Genomic DNA, 23,474 nt, shown 5'->3' with positions numbered 1-23,474 from the left:
GAAACAAAATGCTGAGCTTTATAGATCTTACTCTAATTGCACCAATCTAAATCAACACTAGTTGGTGGCAGTTAGAGGCCTTCAGGAGGCAGCTGGACAACCACCTGTCAGGTATGCTTTAAGGTGAATTCCTGCATTGAGCAGGGGGTTGGACATGATGGCCTTATAGGCCCCTTCCAACTCTACTATTCTAAGAATTAGCTGAGCATCTGTCTTATAAAATGAATCAAAAGCACAGGGAGACTTAGGTAAAGGTCTGCTTTGCCAAAAATGCCCCTTCCGCTGTTGATAGAGGATCACACTGGAAACTTGGTGGACAAGGACAGTTCCTGGAGGAAATACAGGAGAAGATGAATAGCAAGACGCTCCTGTGTGGAAAGAGTTGTCTTAAGAGTGACTGGGAATTCAGGACTCAAGGTAACTCCGGCAGCAGTAGGTGCATTTTAATGAATAGCAAGCTGAGGGTCAAGGCTATGCCATCAAGACATGATTGATAATGCTATTAGAGCTCTTCTGTTGTCCTATGCAAGGTGGAAAGAAAGGCCTCTTTCTAAGGGTCGGTATAGCTTGGTAATTGATCAGGAATGATCCATGTTTATTAATGGGGCAATTAATTGTAGCCAGAAACCGTGGCCCCAGTCCCATTAAATTTGAGCTATGAACAAGGCTGTGATCCTGCATGCACTTACTTGGAAAGGACTCCCACTTGCATAAGTGGGATCTAGGTGTCTAGGATTGGACAGCAGTTTACAAAAGCATTTGCATTTCAGTTAACTTGTTCCATTCATTTCAATGGGATTTGGTGACAACATAATCTAGGGTGACCATATGAAAAGGAGAACAGGGCTCCTGTTTCATAGAATCATAGAATAGCAGAGTTGGAAGGGGCCTACAAGGCCATCGAGTCCAACCCCCTGCTCAATGCAGGAATCCACCCTAAAGCATCCCTGACAGATGGTTGTCCAGCTGCCTCTTGAATGACTCTAGGGTGGGAGAGCCCACAACCTCCCTAGGTAACTGATTCCACCGTCGCACTGCTCTAACAGTCAGGAAGTTTTTCCTGATGTCCAGCCGGAATCTGGCTTCCTTTAACTTGAGCCCGTTATTCCGTGTCCTGCACTCTGGGAGGATCGAGAAGAGATCCTGGCCCTCCTCTGTGTGACAACCTTTTAAGTATTTGAAGAGTGCTATCATGTCTCCCCTCAATCTTCTCTTCTCCAGGCTAAACATGCCCAGTTCTTTCAGTCTCTCTTCATTGGGCTTTGTTTCTAGACCTCTGATCATCCTGGTTGCCCTCTTCTGAACACGCTCCAGCTTGTCTGCGTCCTTCTTGAATTGTGGAGCCCAGAACTGGACGCAATACTCTAGATGAGGCCTAACCAGGGCCGAATGGAGAGGAACCAGTACCTCACGTGATTTGGAAGCTATACTTCATAATGCAGCCCAAAATAGCATTTGCCTTTCTTGCAGCCATATCGCACTGTTGGCTCATATTCAGCTTGTGATCTACAACAATTCCAAGATCTTTATCGTTTGTAGTATTGCTGAGCCAAGTGTCCCCCATCTTGTAACTGTGCATTTGGTTTCTATTCCCTAAATGTAGAACTTAGCATTTATCCCTATTAAATTTAATTCTGTTGTTTTCAGCCCAGCACTCCAGCCTATCAAGATCACTTTGAAGTTTGTTTCTGTCTTCCAGGGTATTAGCTATCCCACCCAATTTTGTGTCATCTGCAAATTTGATCAGCGTTCCCTGCACCTCCTCATCCAAATCATTAATAAAAATGTTGAAGAGCACTGGGCCCAGGAGTGAGCCCTGCGGCACCCCACTCGTTGCCTCTCCCCAGTTTGAGAAGGTTCCATTGATAAGTACTCTTTGAGTCCGATTCTGTAGCCAACTGTGGATCCACCTAATAGTTGTTCCATCTAGCCCACTTTTAGCTAGTTTGTTAATCAGAATGTCATGTGGTACTTTGTCAAAAGCTTTGCTGAAGTCAAGATATATGACGTCCACAGCATTCCCACAGTCCACAAGGGAGGTTATCCTATCAAAAAATGAGATCAAATTAGTCTGACAGGATTTGTTCCTGACAAATCCATGTTGGCTTCTAGTAATCACTGCATTGATTTCAAGGTGTTTACAGATTGACTTCTTTATAATCTGCTCCAGAATTTTCCCAGGGATGGATGTCAGACTGACTGGTCTGTAGTTCCCAGGTTCCTCCTTTTTGCCCTTTTTGAAGATAGGGACAACGTTAGCCCTCCTCCAGTCGTCCGGCACCTCACCCGTCTTCCATGATTTTGCAAAGATAATAGACAAAGGTTCTGAGAGTTCTTCCGCTAGCTCCTTCATTACTCTTGGATGCAGTTCATCGGGCCCTGGAGATTTGAACTCATTCAAGGAAATTAGGTGTTCTTTGACCATTTGTTTATCAATCTCAAACTGCAATCCTGCCCCCTCAACTTCTGCTTCACTTTTTCCAGAGGGGTCATAGACCCGCTTTTGGGAGAAGACCGAGGCAAAGTAGGAATTGAGCACTTCAGCCTTTTCTTTGTCGTCTGTTATCAATTTGCCATCCTCATTAAGCAGTTGAACCACCATTTCTTTCCTCTGTCTTTTACTACTCACGTATCTGAAGAAAGCCTTTTTATTGCTTTTAGCATCCCTCGCTAATCTCAGCTCATTCACAGCTTTAGCCTTCCTGACGCCATTTCGGCACTTCTGCGCCACTTGTCTGTACTCTTCTTTTGTAGCCTGGCCTTCCTTCCACTTCCTATATGTATCCCTTTTTGTTTTCAGTTCATCAATAAGCTTTTTGTGGAGCCACATTGGTTTCCTCTGTTGTCTTCTATCTTTTCTCCTTATTGGAATTGTTTGTAACTGTGCCTTTAAAATTTCATTTTTTAGATACTCCCACCCATCCTGCACTCCTTTTCTCTTTAGGCTCCCTTGCCACGGGACCTTACTTATTATAGTTCTGAGTTTATTAAAATCAGCTTTCCTAAAATCCAGAGTACGTGTATGGCTACGCTCGACTTTTGTCTCCTTCATAATCAAGAATTCAAGTATGACGTGGTCACTTTCCCCCAGAGTTCCCATAACTGCCACTTTTTCCACTAAGTCATCCCTATTGGTCAATAACAAGTCAAGGATTGCTGATCCTCTAGTTCCTTCCACCACTTTCTGTAGGAGAAAGTTATCACCCATACATGTCAGGAATTTCTTGGAAGGGCCGCTTTTGGCAGTAATGGTCTCCCAACAGATATCAGGGTAATTGAAGTCCCCCATCACTACTACATCACACTTCCTTGAAACACTGGCAATTTGTTTCTCAAAAGTTCTCCTGTATCTCTAACAGTTGGATTGAAAAGGGAATTTAAGCAGATGTTATTTGTATGCATGCAGCACCTGGTGAAATTCCCTCATCGCAACAGTTAAAGCTGCAAGAGCTATAGTAGAGTAACCAGGGTAGGGCTCCTGCAGTTTTAACTGTTGTTATGAAGAGGGGATTTCACCAGGTGCTGCATGCATATAAATGACACCTGCTGAAATTCCCTTTTCTATACAACTGTTAAAGATACAGGAGCCCTGTCCTCCTTTCCATATGGTCACCCTAGCCACCCCACACACATAATGTGTAATTTGACGATTGTATCCTTGAAGATTTTGAATGCTGATATAATGTTGTTTCATGATCCTGCTTCACCAAGGGAAACCATTAGCTGAAAAGCTTTTCTAGCAAAGAAATTCACAGTGGGGATTCTGCATTGAGAAACCCTGCATCCCCAACAGCTAAAAATCTATACTACAGCTAGATTATCCTGAAGAGCATGATTATTTCTGAGCAGTCTGTGGAGGTAGTGTAGTCCCCAAGGCAGCTAAATTTCAATCCATTAAGAACCATGTGGACTGGGATCATGCCAAATTTATTTTTAGGTTTGTGTGTCTACATCCCTGACGTTTCCTTCAAGGCCTTACTAAGAACCAAACTTTTGTTCTGAATAAAGAGGTCCAAGGATGAAGATTTATGGTGTGGTGATGCAAAACGTTTTTACAGCCCTGCAGTGTTTTCACCAACAATGGGAGCACTTCTGGGAAACACATTTTTAAAAAGACAAAAGCTCTGGCCACAGCGTTGTGAAATAACGCAGGCTTTGCAGAAAATAGGTCCCTGGTTCGTTTCATGGGGACAGCAGTGAAAATGATTTCCAGTAGGAATGCTTGGGAAGAATTATGCTCAATGCCTTAGGGAGCTGCCTGTCAGAATACATTAGCTTTCCCCAAACTGGTCCCTTCCATATTTTAGGACTACAATGTTTATCAACCCCTGGCAGGGTGGCCAATGTCCAGGGATCATAGGAATTGTAGTCCAAAACATCTGGAGGGCAACAGTAGGGATGTACAGATTTTGTACCTTACACTAGTTATTGAGTAAGTGATGAGTATGAGAACATAGCAAAACAGTTGTCTAATTGCTCCACGGCACGCCCCACACAGTGATGCTCCATGCTATGGGTTAACCAGTTTGAGACATTCACCAACTGGCTCCAGAACTGTGAATCACACCCTGGGTTTTCTAAGGTACACATGTGTGCATGGAAATGAAGGAACATGGTTTAGGGGGGGTTATTTTAAAAAAGCCATTTCTCCTGAGTATGGAAGAAATCAGAAATGGGGGAGCAACAGAGAGGAGGAATTGTTTTATGGACACTGTTTTATGGACCCTTCAAACTTCCATTGGCTGTGGGTTTCTCCAAACTAATGCAAGTGGTAGTATCAATCATTTTGGGAATGCTTTCTTCTATGGGTGCATCTAAGGACTTTTGCCTCCCCTCCATCCCATTAACCCTGCTAGAGCGACCAGATACAAAAGAGGGCAGGGCTCCTGCAGCTTTAACTGTTGTGATGAAGAGGGAATTTCACCAGGTGCTGCATGCACACAAAGGACACCTGCAGAAATTCCTTGTCCTCCTTTCCATATGGTCACCCTACACCTGATAATCTTTCATCTTTTACAACTCTTTGATTCCACAAGTTCTCATTCAAATCAAGGAATTTAAATAGAATGGAATAGAATGGAATAGATTAGAATATTTATTTATTTCTTACCTGCCTCTCCCTCTGGATTGAGGCGGTGAACAATATTAAATACAAAATCACCATAAAATGCATAAAACTGATTAAAAACATATAAAACTGATACAATATTAAAATAACAATTGGATATGTTAAAAAAAAAAACATCTGGGTAGGCCTGCCAGAAGAGATCAGTCTTTATAGCTTTCTTAAACTCGACAAGACGATTAAGTTGATGAATCTCTCCCAGCAGGCCATTCCTCAGTCTGGGAGTGGCAGGAGAGAAGGTCCTCTGGGTAACGCTTGTCAGCCTAGTTTTGGCAGACTGGAGTAAATTCTTGCTAGAGGACCTGACTGTGTGGGGCAGATTGTATGGGGGTAGGCAATCCCGCAGGTAACCTGGACCCAAACCATGTAGGGCTTTAAAGGTAACAACCAACACTTTATACTTCACCCGAAAACTAATTGGCAGCCAGTGAAGTGATTTTAAAGTTGGTGTAATATGGTCACCCCTAGGTGTACTGGGGGTTTGTTGGGAGCATAAGCCTTATAAATGATTCAGAAACAATTTGCTATGACTTTGCAGGGTGGTCACAACTCCTCCATTACTGCAACAGCTTGATGTTCTTTCAGTCTTCCCTTTTGGACATTGGCAACAGGGACTTTAGTTCTAATCTAGGCTTAGCAGCAACTACGAAGCTTTTCTACCAGTCTGTGCTTATTAGCAGTTAGGTACATTTTTATGCCTTCCCTCTGGCTGAGGAAAACTGGTGTTTAATGGGCTTCATGTGTCTCCTGAACAGCCCTGAGCTGTATCTGTTTTCTCTAAAACGGCCCACATGGAATCAGTCCAGAGAGCCTTCTGGCCAATGCTTGCTAATGCAGCTTAGAATTCTAACAGCTTTCTTCCCCAGACACAAAATTGCTCATCCTCTTTCTTCTCTAAACAACAGCACACATACACTTTTCACCATTATGACTGTGTGTGGTAGCTATTATCTGCATTTCTGTATCTCCGTTTGGATATTTTTAGTGGGGGAGCTAGGATGATATTGGAATGCATGCTGGTTTGACAGGGGTGTTGGGAATGAAAACCACTGATGGCTAGGAAGAGCTAGGAAGCCTACTGTGGGCAAGGAATGCCTTACATCATATCACTAGGACATCCAAGGCATGTTGTCACTATCATATTTGTGATCCCCAAGTCGACTTCTTCCCACGACTAATCCCCAGCGATATGTCTTCATTGCCCTTCTGCCACAACTGTGGGGATCAAGAGGCAATGGCTAGGAAGAGACCTTGATAGCTGCTATATGTGAGCATTTTCTGATATCTGTCCCATCGCTCCCAAGCAGTTAAATAGCCATTCCACTAAATAGCTATTCTGCATCAAAGCTAGGATTGAAAGCTTCATCCCACGTACCTGTTTCCCTCGAATTATCCCCTACAGCGCTAAGCTGGCATCGTTGTTGTTGCTGTTGCTAAATCACACCCCTGGCAGCAGTGCTCCTAAGATCCTTTGCTTAAGGGGGGAAATGTAAAAAAAAATCATTAAAAAATCAATGGATGACCCAATCTGATTCAAATTTGGTACGCTTAAAGCTCTCCTTAATATCTATTACTGTGCCAATTTTGATGTCTTTATCTTTAAAACTTACACAGATGTAAGCATTTGTTTAATTTGCTTTAAACATATCAAATCCTGCTCCTGTGCCCCCAGTGGCAGCTCGGAAAACAACAAATGTTTCGCTCGAAAACTACTGGCAAAATACCTCGATTCTTTTCCCTTTATAGCACAATTAAAGCAGGATGCATGGGAGTACTTCACAATAAAAGCAGATTATAAGCTGGAAAACTTCGGAGTCCTTTGCACACAATTTGCAGTGATTGCACAGTACAACGCTGGTGTGATAAAGCTCTTTATTACCAGTGCTGCAGCAAAAAAAAAATAGCAACTACTACATCAGAACCTATGAACTGCTGTCTTAAGTTCAGAAGTCCACAGAAACAGGATTTCACTCCCTACTGAAGCTAAGGAAAATAAGGTTGCAATCCTACACACCCTTAACCGAGAGTAAGGCCCATTGACTTACTTCTGAGTAGATGTGCCAATAGTTACACTGAAAGCTGGCTTAAGTGGAAGTGATCCATACTAATAACCGAGATCCCCAAATCGTTTGCTTCTTGGCATGACTGATTGAACACATTTCACACTGAGCTCCAGTTGCTGCATAAACAAACCACACAGATAGGAGAGGAAGTGATCTGAGCTCTTTGCTTTCCTTTGAAAATCCAGAAAGTGTGGTTTTAGTATTTCCTTAACTTCAATGGATCTTTACAAATTTCCTCTTCTTGCCAATGTCTCCCCTGTAAAACTGCTTAATCCTGCTGTCAATCAAAAAGACCAGGTGTTGTGTATATTAGCTATCATGATCGAGCCGGCACACTTGCTGTGCAGTGGGAAGATCATTTGACAGGTTATTACTAAATTTATTTTGCACTGACACATAATGTCAGAGCCACTTGGCTATATTTTCAATCATCCTTTTCTTTTCCTTCTTTAAAAAAATGGGGGGGGGGAGTCTGAGTTTTTTTCCACTCTTAAGTTTTTCAGAGAAATTATGATTGAGATATCAACATCTCTTGCTGCAGTTCATCAGAAGTCATAGTTTTCCATTATGGAGAACTTTATGAAATGAGTTGGTGAACTTTGTCTGTTCCCTAGGAAGCAGCAATCTTACCACAAAATTAAAACAATCTTTCACACCTAACTATGCCTATTCAGGACTAAGTCCAACTGATTTACTTTCAAGAAAATACCTTGGGATTTGGGGCAAATATTGCAGGTAAAGGCCTATTCAAAGAATGTGTTATAGACCATGCCGGATTTAGGAACAAGCCAAGTAAGCCATGGCTTAGGGTCTCATATTATGAGGGGCCTTTAAATATGTTGGAGAGAAATGAGATGTAAGATAACTAAGGCCACAGCTAGACCTAAGGTTTATCCTGGGATCATCCAGGGTTCGCCCCTGCCTGAGCACTGGATCCCTTGTGTGTCACCTAGATGAACAGATTTGACCCCAGGACAATCCAGGGATAAACCTTAGGTCTAGCTACGGCCTAAGACAAAATGCTTTGGCTTAAATATGTTGGAAAGTCTGGTGTGACTTACACTAGAGTTGCTTTATGCAGAGAAAGTGTGGTAATGCAACATTTAGTACTGGAGGCAATGAATGCAAACTAGGGGCAGTTTAAAAGAAGTTCAAATCAACTTACTTGATTAGTCCTTTTATACACATCTTCAAAGAAGGTATCTTACGCTGTTTAACTACAAGCACACACACACAATGCTGAGTGATACTCTTTCATTACCCTTCCTATTATAAGGTAATACTTATTTTTCTCTTTATTTTTTATTGCATGGAGCCTCTGAATCGTGATACCGCCTAGGGCCTCAACATGTTTGGCCCTGGTTATAGAACTTTATTAGAAAGATTGACTATGAATAAGTACGTAAGAAGAGCCTTCCTGGGTCAGATCAAAGTTTTATCTAGTCCAGCATCTATACCCACCACAGCCAACCTTATTTATCTATTTTATTGCATTTCTATATTGCCCAATAGCCAAATCACATGCCTTGGGGGATTGCTATTGTAGTGTAAGGATTAGAAGGTCATTAAAGGTCTTGCCATTGCTGGAAGTGTCTGCCACTGGTCATTGTTTGAGATAGGAGAAAACCACCAGGGACTATCACTGTATGTTCTGATCTAACAACTGTTGCCACCTTAAGAACTGCCGCTTAATAGGATTAAAGTATTCGATAGCATGACTGTTATATCTGCACATCAGTGGAGACTGTTAGGAGAGGTTTAATTGGGTCAGAGAATGCCAAGGGGATGTATTTCTTACTGGAGTTAATGTCTTTCAGGGTAGTATGTGTAAATGGCAAGACATTTATAAGGCACATTCCACTGAGACTAATGCTTTTCTTTTTCAACATATCAAGTGATTGGTATGGATATACAAATGCCACCATACGACTAAGGGCTGCTAGTCTCAGAGAAAAGCAATAGATACAGGAAGGTTATAATTAGTTGTTGGGTCTATGGCTGCTCTCCAGCTACAATCCATCCAAAAAATAGACCTATTTGGCCATTGCTCTCTTGACATGATTAAAATTGTGCAGGGTTCCCAGTCCTTGGGACATCGTCTGCTTATTCAGCAGGCTTCCCCTCTGCAAGTCCAGATCAAATGGGCATTATGGGGCCTTCAGGGGTCGTACAGTGGTCACTTCTGCACCACCAAAAAAGAAGAAATGCATCACCAAGGATAAAATAGGATGCTGATTTATGTATGATGTGCATGTGTTAATTTATATGCATAGATGCTAATTTGTCCCTATTGTGGCCAATACAGCTAATTCTTTCAGAGCAATCAAATGGTGAGGAAAGTGAGGGCAGGAAAGAAGCGGCTGTTGTAAATCCTCTGGAGAAGGAAAAATACTTTTTCCTGTTGTATTCCTTACATTTTAAGCTTCATCCCACGTACCTGTTTCCCTCGAATTATCCCCTACAGTGCAAAGCTGTCGTTGTCGTTGTTGTTAGCTAAATCATACCCCGGGCGGCAGCGCTCCTAAGATCCTTTGTATACCAGGAAAAGGGTTTAAGGGGGGAAATGTAAAAACATCATAAAAAATCAACGGATGACCCAATCTGATTCAAATTTGGTATGCTTAAAGCTCTCCTTAATATCTATTACTGTGCCAATTTTGATGTCTTTATCTTTAAAACTTACGCAGATGTAAGCATTTGTTTAATTTGAAGCCTAAGAGTATCAAATCCTGCTCCTGCACCCCCAGTGGCCGCTCAGAAAACAACAAATGATTCGCTCCTAAACAGGTAGCAAAATAGGTCAATTCTTTTGGCTTTATAGCACAATTAAAGCAGGATGTATGGCAGTGCTTCACAGTCAAAGCAGATTATAAACTGGAAAACTGCAGGGTCCTTTGCACGCAACTCGCAGTGATTGCACAGTATAACCCTGGTGTGATGAACCTATTTATCCCAAGGAAGGTTAGGCAGCCTACAGGTATATCCAGTGGAGGCTGGTGGCTCCAATGTCAGTGGGTCAGAGAATCCATTCTGGCTTTCAGCCAGAACCAGTCAAAACTCTAAAGGAGCCATCCAAGGTGCTTTAGCATTCCGACTGGTTCTGATGGAAACCAGGCGTGGACTTAGCTGCCCCACTGACATTGGAGCCACCAGCCTCCACTGGTTATCTCTCATTTTATCCTCACAGCAATGCTGTGAAGTCAGCGAGTCTGAAAGATGGCAACTGGATTAACAACACCCTGTGAGCTTCATGCCTGAGAGGAGATTTGAAGAAAGGTCACCCCGGTCCAAACTGGGCACTCTGTCTACGTGTACCACATTGGGGTGGAAAGAAATGTTTTCTAAGATAAGAAGTTCCTGTGGGGAGTCAGGTACTGAGGGCTTTGTAGGTTCAGCCTTTCCCCTTTTCAAACGCTGAGTTGCCCAGTAGAAGCCCACAGCGTCACTACTGAGCAACTTCCCCTTTTCCCACACATGGGACTGCTATATTATAGGCACTACATGAAGATTTACACAATCCAAAGCAGTGGTTTCAGAGCCTTCTTCACCAACATTCATTCACTGTTTACTTTGGCAATATTTGTACAGCCCAAGAGGTGATTTTCCCCACCTCCATTTCTCACGAGTGTAGGTTTCAATAATCCAAATAGAGAAAAGAATAATTTTAATTAAAAAGGAACAAGAGCTTCCACCATTAAAATAGGCTTTCAGTTTCCGGTAAAGGCTCCCCTGGTAATTCTTGTCTGTTTAGCACAATATTCTGTAAGAAAGTAGTTTATATTCCTTTGCATGCTAACAACACTCCGCTATCCCACTTAGCTGATAAATATTATTCCGGCTCTGGGAAATCCTTCCAGCCTAATGCACTAGGAAGCAGCAGGTGGTTGAGTCTGGTTGCCATTTTAATTTCCCAGATGCAGCATTGCTCTGGGGCATTGTGGGAAATAGTCCTCACAGCCTCCCTGTGCTCTGCTGCCAGGTACGTCCTCCAAGGCCCTTTGTCCAGACCCACCACTCTGACCCGAAGGTAGTCCTGTGTGAACATTGGAAATAGGAATAAAACATTAACAGTGCTTTAGCAGGGACAGGTGCTAGAAACTACCAAGGGAATGAATCTGGTAAATAGAGACACTGGGCCCATATGCACTTTCTGCACTGTTGGAATGGCAGTCAGCTCCCTGGGGGCCCAGATAACTGATCCTTGTGGGCTTACCCTCAACAAGCTCAGTTGGGATACAACCTTCGTACTTTTTGTCAGTGGATGCTGGTGGTTCCGATTTCACTGGGGCTGCAAATTTCAGTAAGGACCAGCCAGAACTTGAAAGAAGCAATCCAGTGTGCTGAATGTACTTCAGGGATTGGATTCAGCACCTTGGAGAGTTCCTCAAGAATTTTGGCTAGTCTGACTGCATCCCAGAATGGATTCACAGCCTCACTAAAAACTTTTCTTTTTCCTAAAGCTTTTAAAACCTGATGTTGTTTGGACTCTATACTGTTAGTTTTACCCTACCCTGTGCCTGTTTACCCTACCCAGTGCCTGTTTGCATTCTCTTTCCCTCCTTATTGCTTTACTATGATTTTATTAGAATGTAAGCCTATGCAGCAGGGTCTTGCTATTTACTGTTTTACTCTGTACAGCACCATGTACATTGATGGTGCTATATAAATAAATAATAACAACAACAACAACAACAACAACAACAACAACAATAATACTCAAGTTAGAGCAAAAATGTAGTGTGGGATGAAGACAGAGATAACACTGAGGGGGAAAAGTCATTGTATGTTCTTCACCTCCTCACGGATGACCACATTCATGGTTTATTTAATAAACCTATTGAACTCTAATTCACCCAATGGGGTCACAGACTCAACAAAGCTCTAGTGACACGTCTGGTTCCCAACCGAAAGGGCCCAACTGTAAGGTCCTTTAAATGGCCACATTCAGCTGTGAACTGGAGTGTTGCTAGAACTCCACTGAATCTATGATTCCTTATGCAGAACTTGCATGGGCATTTCAGGACGTGTTGCTCCTGGGCTCAGGAGGGAGTGGAGTTCTTTGTGCCACAGCCAGCAGGAAGAGGCTGGTGTTGGAGTCTTTTAAGAATCGAAACTCTCAGCCGTCTCTTCCAGGTATCAAGTAAAGTATGTGCCAACCCCTCAACCCAAACATTTATTCACCCCAACCCAATTTGGGTGTGTGTGTGATTTCTTTTCACTCCTCTCCTCCCACAAGAATTGCTGGCAGCTGACTTGACCAAAATTAAAGGAACAGGATGAGTCCAAATATACTTATATGCAGCTGCCATGGATTAAACTGGAATCCATCAAAGATTCATAGTATTTGAGATCAAACTGTCATGCAGAAAGTAAAGTTTTTCCCAGGAATAGGCCTTTTAAAAAAGAGATCAGTGATAAAAACCCTGAAATTGTGATTTGCATTTGTAAGTTGATGGGTTTGATATGAAAACGCCAACAGTATTCATCAACTCTCCTTTTCTTCCAGACGTTAATGACATTCAATCCTCTGGCAAAATATTTCCAGCAGTGCATAGCAGCATGTGGTAAGGTTTTATTACAAGCGTTTGCTTTTATAGCTGAGAGGCTGAATGCTCCACTCAAGGGCTTTTATTTTGGTGTTCTCACTGGGAAGCTATATAAACCATGGTCTTCTGTGCAAAGCAAGAAGAGGTGGGCAGGATCCAGTACAAAGCCCCCGTATTGCAACAACTGCAACAGCACAGCGCAATAAATGACAACCGAAATGGCAAAGCCCACTGTGGCTGTCTCAGGTACTCAGGTTGGGGCTGTGACCAGGAAGGCTTTTTGTACACAGCTTTGACTAGTGCTCCAGTTGTGGCACTTTCTGGAAAAGGCAGACCAGGACACTTGTCAGTGCATGCTTTGGGCATATCCAGGTTAGATTACTGCAACATGCTCTGCATGGGGCTGCCCTTGAAGAGTATTTGGAAATTGCAAAGAATTCTGCTGCCAGGGTGTTATTTGGGAGTGGCGGGGGTGGAGGGAGTTCTATGGATCTTATTAGTCCAAAATTAATTGATCTGCAATGGCTTCCACTTTGTTTCTGAGTCCAATTCAAAGTTCTGGTCATCCTGCTCCAAATCCTTAATGGTGTCCATCTTCAGTATTTGAAGGAATGCAGAATCCCATAGGAGCCTGCCTGCCTGCCCATTAAGATCATCTGAGGAGGCTCTGCTTCATGTCCCCAAAGCATCTGAGGTTTGGATACAAAGGACAGGGACTTTTCAGTGGTGACCCCTAGGGTCCCCAACTCCCTCCCTCAGAAGGCCCATTTGACTCCTTCTAGTATATACTACTCCTTCCTATTTTTGATACCTTGTAAAGGCCACCTTATTTCAAAGAGCTTTTGAGGTTTGTTTAGCTTTTCTCCTGCATTAGGATGTGAAGACTGCTCCTGTTGCTACACTATCTATTCCAAGAAAATCTTTTATTGATTGTTATCTTTTGATTACTTTGTTGTATTTTAATTAGGTTTGTTTATATTTTTTTGTGAGCTGCTTTGGAAGCCGTTGGGAAGGAAAGTGGCATAAAATGCTGATATACAAAGGACACACACATCTTTATTTTAATTTTCAAACAAGGGGGGAACACTCCCAACCCTAAAAAAAACACCAAGGAACCTCAATAGTCAAAAGTGCCTTCTCTCTATTCTTCAGCTTCACAATTATTTGTAGGAGGTAGCTCATCATTCTATCAAAATATAAAGTACACCAGACACTTCAGAATGGTTTAAAAAATTGCTTTAAAAGTACAGACAGAACCCCTTGTCAGTCGGGGGTGGCCTACATGAGATGTGGTCTTTAAAAACTACATGAGACTGTTTGGTTAGCTATTTTTCAGCAGCAACAACAACAATGCATTTGCAATAAAGGCTTTCCTCACTACTTGAATGTTTTAAACAGAGAAAGAGTGAAATGCAAATGGTCTAAGACACAGTCCTATGCATGTTTATAGGATTGCACCTTAGATAACAGGTTATGTTATTATCCTAAAAAGCTCTAAACAACTTGGGACCAGGATACCTGGTAGACAACATTCCCTTATATACACCTGGACGATATTTAAGATCTTCAGAGGAGGCCTTGCTAGCTATTCCGAAACAAACGGAATGTCGCCATGAAGAACCTCAGTGGTGGGCCTTCTCTGTAGTGGCACCCACAATCTGGAAAAACCTTCCCTCGTGCAGATCTGGAGGTGGAAACGTAACATGCTTTAAACACCTCCTGAAAACAAATCTTTTTGCACAGGGTTTCCCTGGGCTATAACTGCTGATATGTTCATTTTTGTTTTACCGTGTATTTTTAAACTTTTAAAGCTCTATATTATGTTTTATATAAAAGAAAATAAATGTTGAGATAGAAAAAGTCCAACAACTCCCAGTATTCCCCAGCCAGAACTGTAGGGCTTTTTTCTGCATAAGCAAGCATAGGAGGAGTTCACTATTATTTTCGTAGTCAACGTTTCTTACAAAGTAATCATATAAAACTAGAGCTGTGCGCAAACGAACTCTCAAAATTCCCCACCGTATTTGTGGACAATGTGGAGTACAAACTTGGGTACAATTTCACCAAACTTCTCATGATGTCTTACCCTGAGCTTTAATTGACATGCAGGTAGCTGAAGAGGCTCCTGTAGAGACGAGCATACAAGGAAAGTCACACCACTAGCGACCACTCCTTAGCAGAAGAACCCCAAACCCAACCCATGAGAATTTCTCCCAAAATGTCTTGAATTTCTTTTCAAACACAATTTCTTGTCTATCTAATTGAAAGAGAATGGTCAAAAAAAATGTGGGAGAAATTTTCCACTCAGTACTGTTTAAAATGTTGTTATGGCTGCTGGCTGATCATTCCTGCGTCAGGTGAATTGCCAGCTAATAGCTCAGTATGACAGATGTTTTGTCAATGGGAGCTAATGACCGAAGATGATCTTTAGATAGGTGAGAATCTCTCAAGAGAGTCATCCAAGCTTGGAAAAAAGTGACACCCCCCCCCCCCAAACAGTTTCTTGCTATCTCTCTGCTCCCTCCCGTCTGCCGGAGTTTGAATTCAGAACAGAATGAAGAGTTTCTAGCTGACATTATCTGGAAGTAGGGCACAGCCAGGATGAGTGAGGAGAGGCAGAATTCAAGATTATATCTATCTATCTATCTATCTATCTATCTATCTATCTATCTATCTATATCACATTGCTTTTCAGGGTACAGAGCCCTCACAAGATGGCTTACAATATTATGTAAACATTAGCATACAAATTATAATTAAATGCACACATACTCACACAGCAGCAGTGGGTCTGGAAACAAAGCCCTATGAGGAGAGACTGAAAGAACTGGGCATGTTTAGCCTTGAGAAGAAAAGACTAAGGGGAGACAGGATAGCACTCTTCAAATACTTGAAAAGTTGTCACACAGAGGAGGGCCAGGATCTCTTCTCGATCATCCCAGAGTGCAGGACATGGAATAATGGGCTCAGGTTACAGGAAGCCAGATTCTGGCTGGACATTAGGAAAAACTTCCTGACTGTTAGAGCAGTACAGCAATGGAACCAATAACCTAGGCAGGTTGTGGGCTCTCCCACACTAGAGGCATTCAAGAGGCAGTTGGATAGCCGTCTGTCAGGGATCCTTTAAGGTGGATTCCTGCATTGAGCACGGGGTTGGTCTCGATGGCCTTATAGGCCCCTTCCAATTCTACTATTCTATGATTCTATAAAATTCCACAAATGACTTCAGTCAAAGCCTGGACCATGTCAGGTGAGATGCAGTATGCCTAGAGTTGGGGAAGGCATCTTGTCCCCTAGGTCTGAGGTTCCAGAGGCCCCTGCAAATAACTTGGACACATAATATCACCTCAGCGGGTGTCCTTAGTACCTATACCTCTATCTCCCCCTGTTCCTCAGCCACCAGGAGCACAGGACTATGCAACCTGACAGTGGCCCTTGAAGAACTCCAGTTAGTAGGCAACATGGGGGGAGCCACTGAAAGACCAGGCGCAGCCAGATCTCTTCAGGCCTATGTGGATTACAGACCTTCATCTGAATAACAGCTCCTTATGGGAGAAATGTCCGGTCCGCTCTTCATGCACTGTGCTCCTCATGATCCTACCCTGCCTCCAGCCTTCCCTGATGTGGATACGATGTGTACACCACTTCCCCTGGTTCAGACACCGAGTGAGGAAACCCATCCCTATTTAAAATTGAGCTTTTAAATTGTATTTTATATTATGGTTTTATACTGTTGTTTTATACTTTGAATGTTTTTAATTTTTGTGAACCGCCCAGAGAGCTCCGGCTATTGGGCGGTATAGAAATGTAATTAATTAATTAATTAATTAATCCCTAGAGCTCATGGGGAGGAAGCATTCACAGTAGGAAAGTAGCAACTGTGATGGTTCAAACTGCCTGGGCCTCTCTTCTTGGACTGGAAGGAGGTATGTTGTCCGGATAGGCAGCTATGGAAGTGAGAGGTAAGCTGAAACTGAAGAGGCTCTGCCAACCAACTCAATGTGTCAATTGACTGCAATCCTTAACCATAAGAACAGCTCCTTCTGGGAGAAATCTCTAGCCACCACTTCATCCACAGTTCTCTCCAAAGGCCTATCCTTGCCTCCAGCCTTACCTTTATTTATTTTTTGGTTTTGGCTTAATTTGTGCAAATAGGGATTTGCATACATTTCCCCTGTAAATTATGCAGATTTGCGTAATTTGCAGCCAAATTTGGACAATTTTTTAACGAATTCCACCAGCTTGCCCAACTCATTGCACACTGAGTGGGGCTAGTTGGTGGAAGACACAACGGAGTCTGTGGGGCTAAGCTGACAAAAGCTTGTGAAGCTCCACCCCCCAATATGGATTGCCCGACATCCCTAACTTAGACAGGAGGGGGAGACATAGCAGTCAGGGAACAAAACACAGTCAGGCACTCAGGCATTACACAGTCCAGAAGCAGAGTTGCAGAGGAGTCCAAGGGTCAGTAGAACAGAGCATCCATCACAAGGCAAAGTCCGGGAGGCAAGGTAGCAGACATGGGATCATTTCCAACCCCATCCCAAGAATTCCCAATTTCAAAAGTCCTGGCCTGGACGGAGGGTTTACTTGATGCGATTGTGTGACCCCTCTACAAACTCCTCATGCTATGGTGGCTGAAGAAGATGAGGTGGCATGAGGAGTTTGTAGACAGGTCACATGACCTCCAGGGTGGGACTTCTGGGCATGGGGTTGGAAATGGTCCCTATGGGGTCACTTCCATTTCCCCACATGTACAGCAGGGGTCTCCACCCCCATCCTATTGGTCCATGGAGGTATGATGACTTCATCTAGGAGTCATATGACCCCCATCCAGTGATCCCTCCTTCTGGAGCTGGACTTTGGAAGTGGGACTTCCAGGGATGGGATGGGACTTCCAGCAGGAGCGGAGTTAACCACCTCTCCCATTAAAATAAGGTGCAGGGCTTCCAGTTTGATGTGACATAGCCTTTTTCACTCCTCTGGCACTTGTTGTGCCCAGGACTTGTGTGGGGTTAAGACCTCTCTCTGCCCCATTGCAGGCTCAATGAGCCACAAGAATGGTGTCCTGACAAGGCACCTTATGGGCACTGTAGACCTGCACCAGTACCCGAGTGGAGGGTGGCACCACTGGCAAGCAGACTGCCATCTTGGCCTGTCAGGAGAAGAAACAGAATCAGCTTCTCCAAGACAAAGAGTTCGTCCTTTTTTGGTTTTGATTGCACAATTTTATTAATTTCATTGCTTTAAAAATGTCATGGAAACTGCTTTGTGAGGTCAGTCTATAAAGCAATATATAAAAACCTTTAATAAATCAATATCCAGTTGCTAATTGTGTGAATGAATTCATGGCTGTTTTGGCCCCCAGGCTGAGAGTTTCTGGAAGGCCACTATCTCTGCGGTGACTGGTTTTTCTTCCCAGTGTAATCCCACATTTCCTAACTGCAACCCTGTGGGGTGGTAGAAATTAGGGGTGTGCACGGACCCCCCCGCTCTGCTTCTCTTCCAGATCCGTGATTTGCGGATCGGCCCGCTCCGCCCCGCCCCCACTCCACCTATGTCCGCTCTGCTCCGCTCGGAGCTCCGGATCCGGATCGGAGCTCCGTTTCCCCCCCCCCCCCCATAGGCTTGCATTAAGCTAAAAAAGTATACAACTTTTTTTCTGTGAAAGTTAGAAACCTCAAGTTTGGCACCATGACAACTCATGGGGGTATACACATGCACGCCAAGACTCAAGGCAATCCCATCATCCCCTGATTTTGGGGGAATTTATGAAAATCCAACACCCCATTCACACCCCTTTCCATAGCTCCGTCAATTTGCACGTTAAAAATCTCAAACTCACCACCATGATAGCTTGTCCAGGGATACATACGCACGCCAAGACTCAAGGCAGTCCCATCATCCCCTGATTTTTGGGGAATTTATGAAAATCGGGCACCCCATTCACACCCCTTTCCATAGCTCCGTCAATTTGCACGTTAAAAATCTCAAACTCGCCACCATGAAAGCTTATCCAGGGATACACGCACACCAAGACTCAAGGCAGTCCCATCATCCCCTGATTTTTGGCGGGGCTTAAACCTGCAGACATCTCAATGGGGCCATTTCAAAGAAAATCCCAACATGCCATGAATTGGGGAGTAGAGATAAACCTATGAAATCTTCTTCCACACTTGAAAAATGGATTTGGAACTTCCAAAAGTCTAACTTGAGCGCAGGAAGGACTTCTCCCCTGAGTCAAAGCCAGACACACACAACATCCCTGCGAGGCAGGCATGGGAGGAGGGAGGGAAGGCAGGCAGGCAGCAGACATTTCTGGGGGCATAAGGAAGTGAGCCAAGGATAAGCCAGTAATGCATATAAAATGGAATAAATAAATAAATAAATAAATAAATAAACAAAGGAGGGGTGGAATTAAAAGCAGCAGTGTTGCTGAATAAACAACAAGAAGAACTTTTTAAAAAAGGCTATATCTGTCTTTTACCAGTAATAGGGGGACGTGCCCGGGGGAGAGGGAAGCAGCTGCCAATTTGACTGGTCCTAGTGACCAGTCTTTTAAGAAGCAACACTGTCAGTTCAGCTCATGATAGGCATTGCTCCACCGGGTTACTCTCTTTGGAGGGCTGTGATAGCCCCCCAAGTACAGGAGAGAGTGGGGGCACGTCCACATGGCATGCCCTAGGGGAGCTCATCCCCTTGCACCACATCTTTTCAGTTGTTCCCCAAAGTTAGGGTGGGTAGCAGTGCTCTCTTATTATTGGCTTAGTATATGATTTCAGGTTGTGTTTGTGCATTTGGTGGGGCTACTGTTTTAAAAAACACTGGGAAAAGTCCGTTCAGACTAAGAAAGAGAAGTTTCCCAGAATCCCAAGTTACCCGTTTTGCCTATCCCCTCCTCCAACTTTGGGATCATGTGATCATGACCGGGAGTTGACTGCCCCTCAGCCCTTCGAAAAAGGTATTTCCCTCCGGGTTTTTTTAAAAAATCTAGCTCGCGACCCGCACCACGCAGAGAGCTGAGAGTAGTCTCAAAATGAACCCCATCCACGACTCTTTGAGCACAAGAATTTTCAGAATGATAGCTTCAAAAACAACACAGTTATCCCCCTTTCTTTTCCGCAATGCAATCCTATGGGCGAAATGTTTCAAGATGGCGATCGGACCGGACCGCAGAAACCGGAGCGCTCCGAAAATGGGCGCTTCCTTTCGCCTTGCTTCTAGGGGTCCGCGGTCCGCTTCTACTCCGCCTCTGGGCAAGGCGGAGCAGGCCAATTCGCTCCTGCTTCTGCGCTTCTAATCGGAGCGGAGCACATGCCTAGTAGAAATCATGGGATCTTGGTTCATACTGTAGCAAGATGGGTGAGGGAGGAACTTGCTGACCCCAAACCAGACTGAACAGCCCTTGTAGTCGAGGGGATGGCAGTTTTAGTGTGAGAGATACCGTTATTTTTCTTTCAGAGATCTGAATATGTGGGATACAGCTTGCCCACGCTTTGCCCCTTCTGTGCTCTGTGATTTTTTTTACTGGTGCCGCCACTGGTCACCATGTTTGTGGACTATGTCTACTTTCCATTTGGGTAGAATTTCATATGGTTATAAAAACCTTATAATTCCAGACAGGAGTATTTCCCAGCTATACCTGGAAATGCTGGTGCTTGAACTTGGGATCTTCTGCATGCAAAACGTTGTTGGAATATTTCATTTTCTCTTTTTTGCTTCAGTCCAGATGGGGTTTCTTGAGGCAACAGTACAAGTAGGAGTCCTCCCAATTCCTGAAAAAACCCATTGAGTTATCACGTGTCAAATGCACTGAGATGTCATTGTGCAGAAGATGTCTCCTAGCACCCAGCATGCCCTGGCCAAATGACGCCTTCTCCGTTATTTTCTGAACATTGCTACTTCTAAAGGAAGCAATCTTCTAAATGTAGGGTTGCATTTTCAGTTCTGGTGTTTGCTTTTGGTGCTTATTACAACTCCATGCGCAACCAGCCCACTTTTAAAATGCCGTCCCTATTTTAAAGTGCATTATGTTTCAGTTGAGTAGCTGTGAATAATGCTCTAATGTGAACTCATTAGCAATCAAAAGACATTCTTTGGCCGCATGCAAATGTACTACTGAGAGAGTATCGGAAGCAATTTCACTGCTTTTTGGACATTGGGTTGTCTTTCCCCCTGACGCCCCTTACATGCCCTCAAAATCTATGGAAGATTTTTTAGTAAGGGGATTCTGTAGATTTTGGGGATTTGGAGGGTGCAGGGCATAGATGGGGAAAGTACCATTGTGCAAACAGCAATCCATTCATGCAACACTGGATTTCACCCAGATGTATCAAAGCGAGCTCCTGAAAAACAAGGTTGTCCAGGTGGTGGAGCTGGAATAAAGGTTTGCCTTTGGGTATTGCCTATTGGCTGATATGTACTGATGTCATGAACCGACCCACCCACCCCAGATGCTGGAGCAGTTAAATAAGGGAAAGGGTGGACACATAAAGAAGATGCAATTCTGTGGTTGGGTTCACACAATATGCTAATCCACCCAGTGTGGGTTGTTGTTATTGTGTTGTCTGAATGCAGCACTGTTTCTACAGAAGCATTATCATGTTGTCTGATCACAGCACATTTTCTGTGGGGTTGTTCATTAACCATGCATTGCGGGTTGTTAACCACCCTGAACAACCCAACAAGCCATGGGTTCTCAAAGTGGCTTGTTTGAGTTAAATAAATCACACTGCATGGTTAAAAGGCTACCATGCAGAAAATGCTCTGAGTTCAGACAACACAATAAGCCTTGGTGGGTTAGCGGGTTGTGTGAACTCAGCCTGTGGCACTTTAAAAAAATAAAATGACAATGAACAGAGTAATGAAATGAAACATTGTTCTTTGCAGACCCTTAGAACCTGTTGTAGGAACATGGGAAGCTGCCTTATACTGAGTCAGACCATTGGTCCATCTAGCCCACTATAGTTGATATTGCCTGGGAGCAGCTCCCCAGGGTTTCAGACTGGAGTTTTTCCCTGCCCTACCTGGAGATGCCAGGGATTGAACTTGGGACCTTCTGCATGCAAAGCAAATGCTCTACCACTGAGCCATGCCCCCCTCTGCTATGACAACTTGGGCTTCACCCTCTCTTTGAAATAGCTAGAGTGTGTATTCTGTTGTTGTTGTTGCTGCTGCTGTTGCTGTGTTGTTCTACATCTCGATCCAGAGGGAGAGGCGGGTAATAAATAAGTTATTGATGATGATGTTGTTGAAAATGGGCTTTTCTTGTCTTGAAAAAATGGAAGGCTTATATTGCAAAAACACTTGTTTTCATTGATAATAGTCGTGATATATATTTGTTGATTGCAGTTCATTTAAATAAGTTATATCTTTTATTTCTATTTGTGGTTTTTATTTGTTATTTATATACTTCTGCAAGCTGGCATGGAAACGTGATGAGTAAAAAGATGGGACATAAATTATCCTAATAGAATAAATTAAAAATAAAACAACTTAATTTGTAATAAAAAATCTCCATTTTTTTTTGGTCCAATGTCTGTTCTAGCGTATTACGGGAAAGGTAAAAGAGGCACTGAAGAATGATACTCCAAAGCTCTGCTTGAATTAATCTACAAGAACATGGTCATTAGGAATAACAGCCTGTTTGGTTAAAATGTGTCAAAGCAAGTACAGCAAAAATGCAATAATTCACAAGCAAGACGCCTGTCAACGGATAAGTCTTGCAGCTGCTATTCCTGGCAACCGTATGCTCTCTCAATTATAGCAGCTCGAATTGGATTCTTGTATTCCAGAAATTTGATACGAGGAGACAATCTGACAAGCTGTGCTCCCGATATGGAATACCACATTTCTTGCAATATACATCTATCAAGGAACACATGAGGTTTTAATTTGAACCCAAACAATACGCCTTGGAATATGGCTTGAGCAGAGTATGTACAACATAACAGATTAAAAATAATAATACAAAGTTGATTTAAATAGCAAATAACCAAAACTATTCAAATGTGTATTTCGGTCTGCGTGAAAGGGGAAGAGGAATTGAACGTTCATAGGACACAAGACAAGGGAGTGTGCAGAGACAAGATGGGTAGAACAAGAGATCAATTTGGGTAGAAAGAGAATAGCAACAGTGACATATTTCCCTCCCTGGCTACACTTCAAAGGCACGTCAAACATTTTCTAGTTTTGATTTTCAGATCAAAACTAGTGATTTAGATGAGATAGAATGGTGGACATTCACAAAACTGTTGTCAGTGATAACAGAGGTATCCTGGCATTGGTTGTTGACACCAAGAATTGTTTTATGAATGGTCACAGTTAATATAATTGTCACTGTCTGTACTTTCTGCATTTCTTCTCTGACCTCCCTGTTTACGGTTCCCATCCCTAACCATGTGTATATATACATGTAACCCAGGATAAGGATTCATGCATCTGATGAAGTAAACTGTAGACCATGAAAGCGCCAGCCATGATCTGCAGCATGAGCTGGGGGAAAGTTCAGAGTTATGACTATCATCAAACTATGTATTGGGGGTTGTTACAGGGAGAACTGCATGTGGAGATGTCATTTTCAGCGGTAGTTCCACATCTGGATCAGGGCCCTGCACATTTATAGGAAAGTTTTAAAAATTAGGATCCAGTACACACTACACACTTAACGCAGCATATAGTTTTGCCTTTAATTATACTTAGAATATACCCCTTGAAATCAGTGGGATTTAAGTTAGTCAT

The sequence above is a fragment of the Elgaria multicarinata genome, chromosome 6, assembly GCF_023053635.1.
Source record: "Elgaria multicarinata webbii isolate HBS135686 ecotype San Diego chromosome 6, rElgMul1.1.pri, whole genome shotgun sequence".
NCBI classification, from domain to species: Eukaryota; Metazoa; Chordata; class Lepidosauria; order Squamata; family Anguidae; genus Elgaria; species Elgaria multicarinata.
Note: the sequence above shows the minus strand (reverse complement) of the source record.